The sequence below is a fragment of the Erithacus rubecula genome, assembly GCF_903797595.1.
Source record: "Erithacus rubecula genome assembly, contig: scaffold_625_arrow_ctg1, whole genome shotgun sequence".
Taxonomy (NCBI): domain Eukaryota; kingdom Metazoa; phylum Chordata; class Aves; order Passeriformes; family Muscicapidae; genus Erithacus; species Erithacus rubecula.
In genome coordinates this window covers 16398-30047 of record NW_027635714.1, presented here as the reverse complement: position 1 = coordinate 30047, position 13650 = coordinate 16398, and the positions used below count along the sequence as shown (strand labels likewise).

Here is a 13650-nt window from a genome sequence, read left to right as displayed (position 1 = left end):
TGACAGCTAAAATCCAGTGATAAGGAAAACTTGGCCAGCAACAAGTTGCTGCGAATATGAATCGATAGTGCTGTTAATACTGCCAGAGTATTTTTGCTGTATTCAGTTAACCTTGTGTCAGAGAATTAGTTTATTTCCAGCAAATATTGATTATAATGTAACTATTTTTAGTTTAGCATTCAAAGTGGGTAATAGATAGTGAATTGTATACTCATGTATATATATGTATACAAAATGCAGTACTCAAATAGCTTAATATTTTTGTTTTCAATTAGCCATTGCATCAAGTTAAATGATTTTCTTTTGGATGTATTCTTTCTATTCTGTGTTAGTACAGAAATCTAAATCTTCTAAACCAGCATTCCTTTGATGGCATGTTTGCTTCCTCTCAGTTCTTCTGCTTCCCTTTAGCCCCTTTGTCATTTGAGACTTAAGTTCTGTTGAGTGCAAAGGGGCAAGTGATGTTGCAGTATGAATTGACAGGTATGTGTGGAAATCTGGGTAAAGCTGGTTTAAGATGTGCTTTTAAAATGTTTTACATCTTATCTATTTCTAAAGAAAAAAATTAACCCCAAAATTTTAGAATTTCCATGTCAGTGCTTTTCATGGCGGGTGTTTGTTTGTTTGTTTGTCTAAAATCTAATAAACTCTCAGGTTTTGTAAGAAGTTAAGGATTTGCTATTTTGGTCTTTATATCAGTAAAGCTATTCTGAGAGTTCTTAAATATATAAAATGTTGTTCCTTCGGATTTCATTATGGCATTTGAATGTTTGCCTTTATTTTCAGGGTTCAAGTGTACACGTATTAATATGGAAGGCTTGTCTGCTTTTGACTAGATTTATTGGTGTAGGTGGCACGAGGGCCATCTCTCTTTTTAGAGACCACACATGTTCTAAGTGCAAACTTTTTCTCCTGGCGTAATTTTTCATGGTTTTCGTGATGGGTGGCTATAATGTAGAAGTAAGGCAAGCTAGTGTGGTTTCTAAGGATTATTTAAACCTTTCTTCTTCTGCCTTTTCTTACCCACTTCAGGCATGCACATTTTTTCCTGTTGGTTTAGGCAGGGAGACCTTCATGGTGGGACCCTGAGCTAATTTCAAAGGATGGGGATAGCAGTGGGCAGAATCAATGGGGTATTTTTGCTTCACAGTGAGCAGAAAGTAATTTAATTTGAGGAAAATGGAGGAGAAAGTAGTTTTGCTTCTGTGATTTGCTTTAGTTTTGGATATGATGTGAGTTAATTTTTGTTTTTCTCTACCTTGTAACTTTCTGAGTATTTGTGATGTGTAAGAAATATAGAAAGCTGCATAAAGGGTATTGAGATAGGGTATATGAACACAGTAATGAAAGTTTAATGATACTTTCCTTGTATGACTTAGAGGTTTAAAAAAGCAGTTGCGTTTTCCTAGTAATTACTTTTTTTTCCTCGACAGAACACAATTATACTCAGGGAGGTTTCTAACATTGTGCTTGATTTCAGTTGTGTTTTCTGTATTGCTTAGAGGTTAACCAGAAACTCTGGGAAAAGCATAGATTCTATGTCATAAGTCTTGAAGAGCACAGAAGATATTCTCTTGAGGTTTTCAGAATGTTTCTAGTCATCATTAACAAGCTAATCAGTAACATGTGGTATGTGTAATATGGCTTTTAAGGAGTTTTCAGCAGTGTGTCTTTTGGTGTTTTCTTATTTGTCAGTGGGTAGGCTGTGTTCCCTTTCCTCTAATTAACAGAATATAGACAAATGTGTGAGTTAACTGATTGTTGGACAGGTCTGAAGGGTGGTGATGAATGGGATTATATCCATCTGGTGGCTGGTCTCAAACGGCCTTGCCCAGGGCTGGGTATTGGGCCAGCCCTGTTTAATATCTTTATCCATGATCTGGACGAGTGGATGGAATGCACCCTCAGTAAGTTTGCAGGTGATGCCTAGTTGGGCAGGAGTGTTGACCTTCTGGAAGGTAGGAAGGCTTTGCAGAAGGATCTGGACAGGCTGGATTGATGGAATGAGGCCACTTGTGAGAGGTTCAAGAAGGCCAAGTGCTGAGTCCTGCCCTTGAGTGCATCAGCCCCAGGCAGTGCGACAAGCTGGGGCAGAGTGGCTGGAAAGCTGCTCAGCAGCAAAGGACCTGGGAGTGCTGCTCATCAGCAGCTGAACGTGAGCCAGTGTGTGTCCAGGTGGCCAGAAAAGCCAAACACATCCTGGCCTGCATCAGCAGTAGTGTGGCCAGCAGGACAAGGGCAGGGATTGTCCCCCTGCACTCAGCACTGGTGAGGCTGATAATGATTAATGGAACAAGTTATTAAAGGATAAGCTAAGGGGTTCCTACCAATGAATAAAGAAACCATGGCCAGCATTGGCACTTTGTTGAGAACACAAGCTAAATTCTACTGAAAGTAGAATAGCTTTCAGCCAATATGAACCCTCTGCATAATGGATTTTTATTCAGTTTGTGCCACTGTGCACAATATCAGTAGGAGCAAACCTCCTTAAAATGGACTGTGTTTAAAAGAAGCAAATTACACAGAAATGGTCCAAAGCTGTGATAAAAATTTACTGTTAGCCTTTGAACAGCTGTGCGCTGAATTGTTTTAACCATCAGTTATCAGTAAATGTGATTCTGAGTATCCTGAGCTTACTGACCCGTGTGTGGGAAACTCCAAGCCCTCTGCCCCTGAGGAGCAATGTCTGCAGCAGATTGCTCCAGTCACCCTCGTACAGAGCTCTGATCTCCCTGAAGAAAATGAATTATTTGAGATTTGGGTAATCTGAGGAGAAGTAATATGTGAAATCTTACGGTTTAATTCAGGTGTTTCAATGCAGATGAAAGTGTGTTCATACAAGGAAGTTTCATGACTTTCTTGTATCTGTCACCTGTCAGTATCTCCTAGGGCACTGGGATGGCTGGTTTTGTCCAGGTGCAGTTTGCAGCCATCTTGGTAGAAAGAGAAGGTGAATAGTAGAGTTGTGGTTTTAAGCACTTCAGGCAACGCATGAATTTTCTACATTGCCAAAAATCTAGTTTCCTACAGAGGGGATTTTGACACGGGTTAAGATCTCTTCTGAAACCTTTCCTGTTCTCTTTCAAAGTTGCTGGGAGCTTCCGTGGGAAGACAGCAGGTTGTGCTCAGATGAGATAAGCCTCTCTGGTGTCTTGCCTAGAAGAGTTAAGGGATCTTAGTCTGTGCAGTAGCAGAGAATGTTGTCTTTCAAGTGGCAGGTAGTCTACAGGTGCCCTTCTTGGAGCAGGGTTTGCTTGATAATGTTAAACAACAAGCTTTTTGGTTTTTGTACTGAGCCCTCGAGAGTTCGTGGCTGTTCTGTAATGCATGCTGGGGAAGTCCCAGTGAGAGGCAGTAAAGAGAGGAGATGTTTAGATCTCAGCATTGTCTATTTAAATGAAGCCAGGCTATGAAGGACTTCCTTGTGGTGCACAGCCAAGGCTCATTCCATTTTCCTCAAGGCAAGCACTCACTGATTACTTCCCTGTTTTCCTGGGCATGGCCCTGGAGGAGGTGCAGGCCCAGATGACGCCAGTGAAGGAGATGTGCCCTGAACCCAGGGAGGCTCAGCATGGCTCCCCCAGCCCCTCGAGGCCTCGCCGCTGGTCTCAGCAGCCCCTGCCTGGCTGCTGCCTGCCCGCACCGTGGGCATCCGTGGCTGCTCCTGGACAGGGAGCTCAGCCAGTGCTGGTGCTGTGTGGGCTTTGCTGGAGGTACCACCCGGACACAGCTGTGAAAACGCAATTTCTTTATTTGAACATAAAGCAGGGGCTGCCCAACTTCAGCCAGGGCTGGGGAGCTGGGCCAGGGGGCTCAGGGGCAGGGGTTCTCGTTTTGGAGGTGCTGGGGTGCACCGCAGACGGGGCTGCAGCCACGCCATGACACGTGGGGACAGACATGGAGAAGTGTCACGAGGCAAGTTGTTGCTGCCTGTGCTCTTGGGCTGCTCTTCTGTATGTTCACAGGAGCACCTGTGGAGAGAGGAGTGGCCGAGGCCCCAGGTGCCCGTGTGACACAGGGACCCTCGTGCAGAGCAGGGCCCGGGGCTGGCGAGGCTCCCCAGCAGGCTGGAGCTGCTGGCACAGCTTGGCCCAGCTGGAGCTGCCCCTCAAGGCCCGGCCAGCAGGGCATGGCGCTGGGCAGGATCCCTGGCCAGGAGCGGCCCCAGAGCGTGTTTGCCTTTCAAAAGCCACCTGGGCCCCTCTCTTTCTCCTCCCCACCTTGCTTTGCCCCTGCCTGCAGCTCCTGGGGCTGCTCTTGGCCACGCAGCCTCAGTGGGAGCCAGCACTGGCTGCAGCCCCAAAGGGCTGCCCGGGACAAGGCCCAGCAATTAAGGGCCAGTGAAAGCACCGGGCAGCAGCAGAACCCTCGGCAGAGGTATTTGGACAACCACTGGCCATCCACAACTCCACAGCAGCCTCACTGGGAGTGTTTCCTTTCAGCAGCCTTTGAAAGAAGCTGTTTGAGACAGAGATCAGCAAAACACTTACTGTTTCCTCTTGCAGCAGTACCAGATTACACCAAAACATATCATCAGGAGCAGTGCCCCACCAGCCACAATGACCATTAACTTCAGCAGACATTGTGTTCCCCTGCAGAAAAATCTCTTGCTTTCCCTCATAACTTTATCAGGTGTTGAGAGGCCGGCTGCCTCTGTGGGGGCAAAGGGGAGTGTGAGGCCGTGCTGTGCTGCACTGCAGAGCTGGCAGCACGGTGGATATGGCCAGGACGTTCTTTGTTTCCCCCAGAGCTGGGGCCTGCAGGCACCTTGCACCCCTTGGCACGGGGCTGCTCAGTACCCAAAGCCCTGAGACTGCATGGCATAATTCCTCTGTGCTCTGCCCATCTCCTGCAGGCAATATTTGTCAAAGACATGGATAAGGCCTAGGAAAATGCCCAGGGTTTTGGAGGTGCTCCAGGACCCACCCTGCCTCCCTCCCTCCTCCTGCTAATCCAGCTTCTGCAGCCCAAGGGGAGAGAGGCAGGCCCTGTCAGAACACACACTGGAGCCCTTTCCCCACCATGGGCAGCCCTTACAGCCCCTCCCAGCTTTTGGGTGGTGTCTCCCATGGAGGGACCCCAGCAGCACTGCTCAGTACCTGATTGTCCTGAGCCTGCTCAGGATGATTCCTCTGGGCTGTGCCTGCACTGCAAAGAGCAGAGATGGCAGCTCAAGGCTGAGCAGGGCTCAGACCCAGAGGCACAGCAATTATCTGCTATGACTGTGTTGGGCATCACCTCCCTTCCTTCAGGCCCTCCCTCCTCCTATATCCATATCTATATCTATATCTATATCTACATCTATATGCTATATCTATATATATATCTATATCTATATCTGTATCTACATCTATATCTATATCTATATCTATATCTATATCTATATCCAATATCTATATATAGAGCCCCTATATCCAATCTACACTGACACTGGGAAATTTCAGGGGATCTCAGGGTTGTGCATGGCCCATGGTGCAGATGGGGCTGCACACTATCAGCTGATTCCAAACCCCTTCCTGCAGAGGCTGGGGGGAAGGTGCAGCCAGGCCAGGCTGGGAAACAGCCCTGCAGGGTGTGACAGCAGCAGTGGGGCAGTGAGGCTGCCATGGATCCCTGCCCCCTGAGCCATGCAGGGAGAATCCAGGTGTGCAGAGAAAGGTGAGCCTCAGGAAAAGGGTGAGGGAAATGCACCCACCATGGCGTCTCTCCAGATGACTCAGGTATTCTTCGAGGTGTTTGAATGTCTTCAGGAACAAATCTTTAAGATTGTTCCTCCCTCTTGGTGGAGCTTAACAGAAAGTATTTCCATTTCAGATGAATGGATCCCACAAAAGCAGTGCTCAGCCTGTGGGGTCAGCAGGGACACACTACTCACCCCTGTGATGGGAGCTGGGCTTGCCTGAAGCAACCAGTAAAGGTCTTTGTGAAGTCTTGTCTGCAGACACACCTGTAACTCAACAGCCATAGAAGCTTCTTTCACCTGGTTCCTGCCAGGTTGTCAATGATTATTCTTTTTAGGAACTACTCCAACATGCCTGCAGGAGGTTCCAGAGGCAGCAAATCTTCATGAAGCCAGGGTGCTGGAGGAGGCTTCCCAGCATGCTCATCTAGAAGGGAGCACAGATGAGAACCATTTCCATGGTGTGCTGGGATCCCGTTCTGCCTTAGGGAACTGGGCACTGCAAGGGGGTGGGGTGGGGCTGTGGGAGGCAGATGTGAATGGGCATGGCCAAAGCAGCAGAGGGGCCTGGGGAGCTCTGGTCACTCTCCACACTTTTTGCACGTCCTGTGCAACATCCCTGGTGAGGAAACCGGGGCAGCCCAGGGCCTGTGTGGGCTCGGCTCTCTCCCTCCCACAGAGGAAAGCCTCCCTAAATCCCTATGGATAACCATCCCCAGCACTTCGTGGGCAGAAGGGAGCGCTCTCCTGGGAAAGGGGAGCCAGGTCGCCGGCTCACCTGCTACCTTGGCTCGCCACGGAGCTGCCTGGGCAGCCCTGGCAGTCAGGGCCACTGCCAGGAGGAGCAGGAGGAAGAGGCGCAGAGCAAGGGCCATGGTGCCTTGCCCTCTGCCAGTCCTGCAGCTCTTGCTGCCACCGCTGTCCCGACACTGCTGTCCAAATTTCAGCACCACTGCCACCGCCACCGCTGCTGCTGCAACAGTTGTGGTCAAGCACTGACTGGTCGGTGGCCGGGGTGCTGTGCAACCATGGGGCTCTGGGACCCCTGTGACCTCAGAGCCTGCTGTGACCTCAAGGCTGGGCCAGGACTCTTTGGAATGGATCTCAAGAGCTGCCCTTCCAGCGAGGAGAGTAGGTCCCTCCAGGCAGCTGTATGCAATCTGTTTTATTTCACAAGAGCTGAGTTGTACGGCAATGGCCAAGAGAGAGATATTTCATGGTCATACCGGCAATAGCAATGTCGAGTCCAAAATTCAAGTCACCTTGGTGATTCCCACTATTGCAGGCAGCACCGGCCCCATGCTGACACTGAGTCCGTGCTTTGCCTGTGCTGGCCTTTGGCCCATATTTAAAAAGCGAAGGACTTGATGCCATAATATATAAAAATAATGCAACGCTGGGCATCAGGATAGCTGCAGTCTTTAGGGGAGACCCAAACTCAGCGCACATGTTATGGGTGTCCTCAGGAACCCCAAAATCCTCCTGTGAGCCTCACAGGACACCCCAGACCCGTGCTTCACTTAGAGGTGTCCCTCAGTCCCTGCACACCTTTGGAGTTACCCCACATGAAGGGATTATGTGATCTCTAGGTTTGTTTTCCTAGGAAGCCATTGAAAGTATAATATATGGTTCATTGGTAGCCCTGGAAACAGTGTCCTTTTGTCTCAATCACTTTTATCATCACAAAGCTTACTCTGCCATGATTTCCTTCCTTCCTTCTCATAAATCTTTTGAGAAATAGTTTGTGTTGTGAGTAAATGGCATTGTGCAAAGTGTGCAAATAGTGTGGTAGGGAAAAGATTCTATATAAACTGGGACACTGCTGCAGTATTTGAGAGCAGATCATTGAACAGAGATACCTGAATGTTCAGTTTGTTAACGTTCTGGAGATAACATTGTGCTTGTTGAGACTGGCAGAAGATGATGGGTATTTAAAAGAAGGGTATTTCTAATAAATTACCGAGGTCAAAATATATTCTTTATTATGTAATGCATGCAACTAGAACTGTTCTTAAAAATGTTTGAGTGAAGAATCCAGTGCAATAGGCTGGGACCAAATTGTTGTCGATTGTCCAAATTTGTGAAATTGGTGTGCTATCAGTACAAGTTTAAATAGCTAATTTACCCTTGATTGGAAGATTGAGATAGTGCTGCAGCTTAAAAGAAGTTGCTGAAATAAGCATTCAATATACATCAAATGGGAAGTTATCAAGTGTCAGTGTGAAATAGTTCTACCACTTCTAGTTTGTTCTTTTCTACTGAGCTATACTGACAGCTAAAATCCAGTGATAAGGAAAACTTGGCCAGCAACAAGTTGCTGCGAATATGAATCGATAGTGCTGTTAATACTGCCAGAGTATTTTTGCTATATTCAGTTAACCTTGTGTCAGAGAATTAGTTTATTTCCAGCAAATATTGATTATAATGTAACTATTTTTAGTTTAGCATTCAAAGTGGGTAATAGACAGTGAATGGTATACTCATGTATATATATGTATACAAAATGCAGTACTCAAATAGCTTAATATTTTTGTTTTCAATTAGCCATTGCATCAAGTGAAATGATTTTCCTTTGGATGTATTCTTTCTATTCTGTGTTAGTACAGAAATCTAAATCTTCTAAACCAGCATTCCTTTGATGGCATGTTTGCTTCCTCTCAGTTCTTCTGCTTCCCTTTAGCCCCTTTGTCATTTGAGACTTAAGTTCTGTTGAGTGCAAAGGGGCAAGTGATGTTGCAGTATGAATTGACAGGTATGTGTGGAAATCTGGGTAAAGCTGGTTTAAGATATGCTTTTAAAATGTTTTACATCTTATCTATTTCTAAAGAAAAAAATTAACCCCAAAATTTTAGAATTTCCATGTCAGTGCTTTTCATGGTGGGTGTTTGTTTGTTTGTTTGTCTAAAATCTAATAAACTCTCAGGTTTTGTAAGAAGTTAAGGATTTGCTATTTTGGTCTTTATATCAGCTAAACTACTCTGAGAGTTCTTAAATATATAAAATGTTGTTCCTTCGGATTTCATTATGGCATTTGAATGTTTGCCTTTATTTTCAGGGTTCAAGTGTACACGTATTAATATGGAAGGCTTGTCTGCTTTTGACTAGATTTATTGGTGTAGGTGGCACGAGGGCCATCTCTCTTTTTAGAGACCACACCTGTTCTAAGTGCAAACTTTTTCTCCTGGCGTAATTTTTCATGGTTTTCGTGATGGGTGGCTATAATGTAGAAGTAAGGCAAGCTAGTGTGGTTTCTAAGGATTATCTAAACCTTTCTTCTTCTGCCTTTTCTTACCCACTTCAGGCATGCACATTTTTTCCTGTTGGTTTAGGCAGGGAGACCTTCATGGTGGGACCCTGAGCTAATTTCAAAGGAGGGGATAGCAGTGGGCAGAATCAATGGGGTCTTTTGGCGTCACAGTGAGCAGAAAGTAATTTAATTTGAGGAAAATGGAGGAGAAAATAGTTTTGCTTCTGTGATTTGCTTTAGTTTTGGATATGATGTGAGTTAATTTTTGTTTTTCTCTACCTTGTAACTTTCTGAGTATTTGTGATGTGTAAGAAATTTAGAAAGCTGCATAAAGGGTATTGAGATAGGGTATATGAACACAGTAATGAAAGTTTAATGATACTTTCCATGTATGACTTAGAGGTTTAAAAAAGCAGTTGCGTTTTCCTAGTAATTACTTTTTTTCCTCGACAGAACACAATTATACTCAGGGAGGTTTCTAACATTGTGCTTGATTTCAGTTGTGTTTTCTGTATTGCTTAGAGGTTAACCAGAAACTCTGGGAAAAGCATAGATTCTATGTCATAAGTCTTGAAGAGCACAGAAGATATTCTCTTGAGGTTTTCAGAATGTTTCTAATCATCATTAACAAGCTAATCAGTAACTTGTGGTATGTGTAATATGGCTTTTAAGGAGTTTTCAGCAGTGTGTCTTTTGGTGTTTTCTTATTTGTCAGTGGGTAGGCTGTGTTCCCTTTCCTCTAATTAACAGAATATAGACAAATGTGTGAGTTAACTGATTGTTGGACAGGTCTGAAGGGTGGTGATGAATGGGATTATATCCATCTGGTGGCTGGTCTCAAACGGCCTTGCCCAGGGCTGGGTATTGGGCCAGCCCTGTTTAATATCTTTATCCATGATCTGGACGAGTGGATGGAATGCACCCTCAGTAAGTTTGCAGGTGATGCCTAGTTGGGCAGGAGTGTTGATCTTCTGGAAGGTAGGAAGGCTTTGCAGAAGGATCTGGACAGGCTGGATTGATGGAATGAGGCCACTTGTGAGAGGTTCAAGAAGGCCAAGTGCTGAGTCCTGCCCTTGAGTGCATCAGCCCCAGGCAGTGCGACAAGCTGGGGCAGAGTGGCTGGAAAGCTGCTCAGCAGCAAAGGACCTGGGAGTGCTGCTCATCAGCAGCTGAACGTGAGCCAGTGTGTGTCCAGGTGGCCAGAAAAGCCAAACACATCCTGGCCTGCATCAGCAGTAGTGTGGCCAGCAGGACAAGGGCAGGGATTGTCCCCCTGCACTCAGCACTGGTGAGGCTGATAATGATTAATGGAACAAGTTATTAAAGGATAAGCAAAGGGGTTCCTACCAATGAATAAAGAAACCATGGCCAGCATTGGCACTTTGTTGAGAACACAAGCATGTGCTAAATGCTACTGAAAGTAGAATAGCTTTCAGCCAATATGAACCCTCTGCATAATGGATTTTTATTCAGTTTGTGCCACTGTGCACAATATCATTAGGATCAAACCTCCTTAAAATGGACTGTGTTTAAAAGAAGCAAATTACACAGAAATGGTCCAAAGCTGTGATAAAAATTTACTGTTAGCCTTTGAACAGCTGTGCGCTGAATTGTTTTAACCATCAGTTATCAGTAAATGTGATTCTGAGTATCCTGAGCTTACTGACCCGTGTGTGGGAAGCTCCAAGCCCTCTGCCCCTGAGGAGCAATGTCTGCAGCAGATTGCTCCAGTCACCCTCGTACAGAGCTCTGATCTCCCTGAAGAAAATGAATTATTTGAGATTTGGGTAATCTGAGGAGAAGTAATATGTGAAATCTTACGGTTTAATTCAGGTGTTTCAACACAGATGAAAGTGTGTTCATACAAGGAAGTTTCATGACTTTCTTGTATCTGTCACCTGTCAGTATCTCCTAGGGCACTGGGATGGCTGGTTTTGTCCAGGTGCAGTTTGCAGCCATCTTGGTAGAAAGAGAAGGTGAATAGTAGAGTTGTGGTTTTAAGCACTTCAGGCAACGCATGAATTTTCTACATTGCCAAAAATCTAGTTTACTACAGAGGGGATTTTGACACGGGTTAAGATCTCTTCTGAAACCTTTCCTGTTCTCTTTCAAAGTTGCTGGGAGCTTCCGTGGGAAGACAGCAGGCTGTGCTCAGATGAGATAAGCCTCTCTGGTGTCTTGCCTAGAAGAGTTAAGGGATCTTAGTCTGTGCAGTAGCAGAGAATGTTGTCTTTCAAGTGGCAGGTAGTCTACAGGTGCCCTTCTTGGAGCAGGGTTTGCTTGATAATGTTAAACAACAAGCTTTTTGCTTTTTGTACTGAGCCCTCGAGAGTTTGTGGCTGTTCTGTAATGCATGCTGGGGAAGTCCCAGTGAGAGGCAGTAAAGAGAGGAGATGTTTAGATCTCAGCATTGTCTATTTAAATGAAGCCAGGCTATGAAGGACTTCCTTGTGGTGCACAGCCAAGGCTCATTCCATTTTCCTCAAGGCAAGCACTCACTGATTACTTCCCTGTTTTCCTGGGCATGGCCCTGGAGGAGGTGCAGGCCCAGATGACTCCAGTGAAGGAGATGTGCCCTGAGCCCAGGGAGGCTCAGCATGGCTCCCCCAGCCCCTCGAGGCCTCGCCGCTGGTCTCAGCAGCCCCTGCCTGGCTGCTGCCTGCCCGCACAGTGGGCATCCGTGGCTGCTCCTGGACAGGGAGCTCAGCCAGTGCTGGTGCTGTGTGGGCTTTGCTGGAGGTACCACCCGGACACAGCTGTGAAAACGCAATTTCTTTATTTGAACATAAAGCAGGGGCTGCCCAACTTCAGCCAGGGCTGGGGAGCTGGGCCAGGGGGCTCAGGGGCAGGGGTTCTCGTTTTGGAGGTGCTGGGGTGCACCGCAGACGGGGCTGCAGCCACGCCATGACACGTGGGGACAGACATGGAGAAGTGTCACGAGGCAAGTTGTCGCTGCCTGTGCTCTTGGGCTGCTCTTCTGTATGTTCACAGGAGCACCTGTGGAGAGAGGAGTGGCCGAGGCCCCAGGTGCCCGTGTGACACAGGGACCCTCGTGCAGAGCAGGGCCCGGGGCTGGCGAGGCTCCCCAGCAGGCTGGAGCTGCTGGCACAGCTTGGCCCAGCTGGAGCTGCCCCTCAAGGCCCGGCCAGCAGGGCATGGCGCTGGGCAGGATCCCTGGCCAGGAGCGGCCCCAGAGCGTGTTTGCCTTTCAAGGGCCACCTGGGCCCCTCTCTTTCTCCTCCCCACCTTGCTTTGCCCCTGCCTGCAGCTCCTGGGGCTGCTCTTGGCCACGCAGCCTCAGTGGGAGCCAGCACTGGCTGCAGCCCCAAAGGGCTGCCCGGGACAAGGCCCAGCAATTAAGGGCCAGTGAAAGCACTGGGCAGCAGCAGAACCCTCGGCAGAGGTATTTGGACAACCACTGGCCATCCACAACTCCACAGCAGCCTCACTGGGAGTGTTTCCTTTCAGCAGCCTTTGAAAGAAGCTGTTTGAGACAGAGATCAGCAAAACACTTACTGTTTCCTCTTGCAGCAGTACCAGATTACACCAAAACATATCATCAGGAGCAGTGCCCCACCAGCCACAATGACCATTAACTTCAGCAGACATTGTGTTCCCCTGCAGAAAAATCTCTTGCTTTCCCTCATAACTTTATCAGGTGTTGAGAGGCCGGCTGCCTCTGTGGGGGCAAAGGGGAGTGTGAGGCCGTGCTGTGCTGCACTGCAGAGCTGGCAGCACGGTGGATATGGCCAGGACGTTCTTTGTTTCCCCCAGAGCTGGGGCCTGCAGGCACCTTGCACCCCTTGGCACGGGGCTGCTCAGTACCCAAAGCCCTGAGACTGCATGGGATAATTCCTCTGTGCTGTGCCCATCTCCTGCAGGCAATATTTGTCAAAGACATGGATAAGGCCTAGGAAAATGCCCAGGGTTTTGGAGGTGCTCCAGGACCCACCCTGCCTCCCTCCCTCCTCCTGCTAATCCAGCTCCCCCAGCCCAAGGGGAGAGAGGCAGGCCCTGTCAGAACACACACTGGAGCCCTTTCCCCACCATGGGCAGCCCTTACAGCCCCTCCCAGCTTTTGGGTGGTGTCTCCCATGGAGGGACCCCAGCAGCACTGCTCAGTACCCGAGTGTCCTGAGCCTGCTCAGGATGATTCCTCTGGGCTGTGCCTGCACTGCAAAGAGCAGAGATGGCAGCTCAAGGCTGAGCAGGGCTCAGACCCAGAGGCACAGCAATTATCTGCTATGACTGTGTTGGGCATCACCTCCCTTCCTTCAGGCCCTCCCTCCTCCTATATCCATATCTATATCTATATCTATATCTACATCTATATCCTATATCTCTATATATATCTATATCTATATCTGTATCTACATCTATATCTATATCTATATCTATATCCAATATCTATATATAGAGCCCCTATATCCAATCTACACTGACACTGGGAAATTTCAGGGGATCTCAGGGTTGTGCATGGCCCATGGTGCAGATTGGGCTGCACACTATCAGCTGATTCCAAACCCCTTCCTGCAGAGGCTGGGGGGAAGGTGCAGCCAGGCCAGGCTGGGAAACAGCCCTGCAGGGTGTGACAGCAGCAGTGGGGCAGTGAGGCTGCCATGGATCCCTGCCCCCTGAGCCATGCAGGGAGAATCCAGGTGTACAGAGAAAGGTGAGCCTCAGGACAAGGGTGAGGGAAATGCACCCACCATGGCGTCTCTCC

At 47.7% G+C, this 13650-nt stretch overlaps 2 long non-coding RNA genes across 2 annotated transcripts; both read right to left on the bottom strand.

Annotated features, from left to right (window-relative positions):
- Nucleotides 1–3733: 3733 nt before the first annotated feature.
- Nucleotides 3734–4593, bottom strand: LOC306816488. The gene is made up of 2 exons (XR_013777686.1): nucleotides 4491–4593; nucleotides 3734–3971 (listed from the first exon to the last, which is right to left on the bottom strand). It is a non-coding gene; the product is annotated as an uncharacterized lncRNA (long non-coding RNA).
- Nucleotides 4594–11686: 7093 nt separating this feature from the next.
- On the bottom strand, nucleotides 11687–12546 carry LOC306816487. Its single transcript, XR_013777685.1, has 2 exons — nucleotides 12444–12546; nucleotides 11687–11924 (listed from the first exon to the last, which is right to left on the bottom strand). It is a non-coding gene; the product is annotated as an uncharacterized lncRNA (long non-coding RNA).
- Nucleotides 12547–13650: the final 1104 nt, after the last annotated feature.